At 36.2% G+C, this 3,190-nt stretch overlaps 1 long non-coding RNA gene across 1 annotated transcript; it reads left to right on the top strand.

The window, feature by feature from the left end:
• LOC124890442 lies at positions 1-2,353 on the top strand. The gene is made up of 3 exons (XR_007049176.1): positions 1-104; positions 323-381; positions 1,938-2,353. It is a non-coding gene; the product is annotated as an uncharacterized LOC124890442 (long non-coding RNA).
• Positions 2,354-3,190: the final 837 nt, after the last annotated feature.

Below are 3,190 nucleotides of genomic sequence, written 5' to 3'. Positions count from 1 at the left end.
CTGGATGCTTGTTCTCCTGATGGAAGACACTAAGATTTTTTCCTTTTAATTGTCTAGAGTGGGAGAAGACACTACAATATGTTGGAGTTTTCGGCCTATGTCAGGTAATTCTTCTAGTTTGGAGAGAGAATTTCCTATGTCCGAACACTAACAACTAACTGAAATGAGTGAACAAACTTTTTTCATATTGGATTCTGTTGTTGGAAAGCCAAACGAAGATTTCATGATTATTTTTCAAAATTTCATTGCTAAAAGCTTGTTATTTGTTGGATGTTAAGCTGATACTTGAATTCCTAAATTCTGGATTTATTTTGGTTTTTAGACTTTATACCGTCGAATTACTTCTTATGAGGATTCAGAAGATTTGAAACAGGATGTGAGGTAACAGCCCTTTCCATGAACTTGAATTGCTGTCAAGTGTGTATGTCTTTTACAGTGTTTATTTATTTTTGTCCTTTGAACCACAGTCCTAAAGTTTTGCTAAGGTGGAATAAAGGTTAAAAGAATACAAAGTGAAATAACTAATGCACCCATTGTATATCGTATATGGGTTATTAATGAAATGAATTCTTGTTGTAAATGTGATACTACTTTGGCAACTCAATCACATTGAGCTTTTCATTAAATACTTACGTCTTGATTAAAATGAAAAGTTATTAGGAATTTACTTGAAAGGAGAAGCAACTCTTCAATCTATATGCACATGACAAACATAGGAATTTACTTGAAAGGAGAAACAACTCTTCCATCTATATGCTATGACAAATAAACACAGTAGATGTCGGTTCCATTTGTGAACTTGTACAATGAGACAGTTCCATTCTTATATCTTATGCATTAACATGGCAGAAATGATGATAACTCAAACATAGCCCGTACTAGGATGAGATCATATCAGATCTTGACAGATCAGACGTCTTATCAGTTACCATCATGGTTTCCTCCCAGATCTGTTTTTTTATCGCGGCATACTGTTGAACACAAGTTTTTGGCCAAAAATACTACATCAAACTTAAACTACATCCGTGTAATACCACCATGAGCAAAATCCATACTTCCGTTACTTTTCTTGACAAAAACTAATAGTTTTGACTAAAGAAGCGCCTATGCATGTGACTTCCCTACAAATGACCTTTTTCAGTTACTTTGTCTTCTCCCCCTTTGTCTTCAACATCCAGCAAAAAATACATATATTTTGTCTAAACAATGATGATTCATAGGTGATTCAACTGCATGTTAAAATGATCAAGTGTGATTTGGTTGCATGAATAAGAGTTTGTAGATCCGCTAAGGACCTTAACTTCAATAAGGCTTTGAGCATGTTAGATTTAGACGGCGGAGTAGTGTGGGAGCTGCTACCTACCAGGGTTTGATTAAAAATTCAAAATAGTATGCCAGTGCAAGGAGGAGCCTTATCTTAATATCCTTACTTAAGCTCCACCATTATAATGCTGCCGCATGGAATTAGAAGCTAAGCTAGTTTCTGTGCATTCTTGTGACTGCCCGAAACAAGAGCAATGCAACTGAAGTTAAGCTGATTTTCTTTGTATAATTTTCAGCTCTAGTATCATACCCTATTCTCCAATTTTCAATTAGCCTCATCCCTCTTTCTCTTCCAAGTCGAACACACTCATGGCCGAGCTCATGCAGAGAAGAAAACGATCATTCTGTTAGTTTTTTAAACAGAGTTTGATGGTAAGATGAAACATGTTAAATTTTAGATATTTCAAGGATGTGTTTTGTTCACCATGGTAGTACAAGAATGTATTTTAAGTTTGAAGCATAGTTGAAGGATGTTTTTTTGCCAAAAACTCATTGGACGCCATTACATTGTTAGAATTTGTACATGCTTGTGATACGAGATATTTACTATGTTGTAACTGCAAATTGTTGCTGTGATGGTATTAAACGGATGCTTACGGTGTTAACTTTTCCAGACAACTTTTGGTCCCAATGACATGGGCAGTTGGCAAGTTGGAGACAAACCGTAATCGTAATGGACTACCAACTTCACCTTCTTCAACTGACGTTCAAAACAGGGTGTTGCAAGCTGCTGCTAAGCATCAATCACAACCAGATAGCGAAGAGATTCAAGATCCGTCCCCTGAAACTATGCTTTCCGTCAATGAAAACATCGATATTTCTGAAGCATAGAATATTTAAGTGTTTTGCAGCTAACTGTAATAGTCCAACTGAATGACATTTCATATTGCTGGAATCCATTTTGTAGATTCAGGTAAGACACTCAGATTATCAACAACACAAATACCACCATAAATACCACCATAAAATTTGTATAGTCAAAACCTTGAGATTCTTCTTTTTTGTAATGAATAAGTAAAAATTGCATGCATACATTGGGTACCATGTTATACATTCGTTGGATATTCCATAGAAAAACTTATAAGCACTATGTTACGAATTTAGCAAAACACTTCCCCCAATCTGGTGCAGTTTATCTTGTGTTTGAGATAAAACAAAACACGCCCACCATGATAACTCATGTTCCACTGAATGTTTGAGGAGTTACCTTGACTATTCCCTTTTCTATGTTATCGCCTTTAGGTCACATCTTTATTGTCTAGGCAAAAACTAATTATAAATAAACGATGTGTTAACATGCCCAAATGATAGCCCAAGAAAGATCTTTAAACAAAAGTAGTTTTGCTAATACCGTGATGTGGTAGAACACATTGTAGGTTTGATATACAACAGAATCGACATCCTTACAAAGAGACATTATACAAATTTCCATGAGGAAGGATTCTATCACGTATGCCATTTTAGAGAAACCCATCAGAAAATTTGTCCAGTCCATTACCCTAGTATACAAACTGAGGCAAAAAATTGGTTAATTGTATCATTCTATGGTTCCTGAACCAAAATGCCACGAGGAGTGCTCGCTCTTTCATCTTCATCCGCAGCTCATTTATTTGAACAAGCGACTTGAGATGAGACTGACAAAATACCTGACAGCATCTTGCATTATCAGTGATGCACGAGAAATTCAGCTTGGCTGGAAGGATTTTGCCATTGCCATATTTCATTCCTTGTCAGCTATTACAACAAAAACATCCTTAACTGACCATTTTCTTCTCTCTGTTTTTGCCGGCGGATTGATGACTGCTTTTTCGGTATTAGCAAGACGGTAACCAATCACAATCTCTCTCCTTTGTCGTGCACGCAGGAG

Source organism: Capsicum annuum, unplaced genomic scaffold (assembly GCF_002878395.1).
Source record: "Capsicum annuum cultivar UCD-10X-F1 unplaced genomic scaffold, UCD10Xv1.1 ctg17465, whole genome shotgun sequence".
Classification (NCBI taxonomy): domain Eukaryota; kingdom Viridiplantae; phylum Streptophyta; class Magnoliopsida; order Solanales; family Solanaceae; genus Capsicum; species Capsicum annuum.
This window is presented reverse-complemented; position numbering and strand designations above follow the sequence as displayed.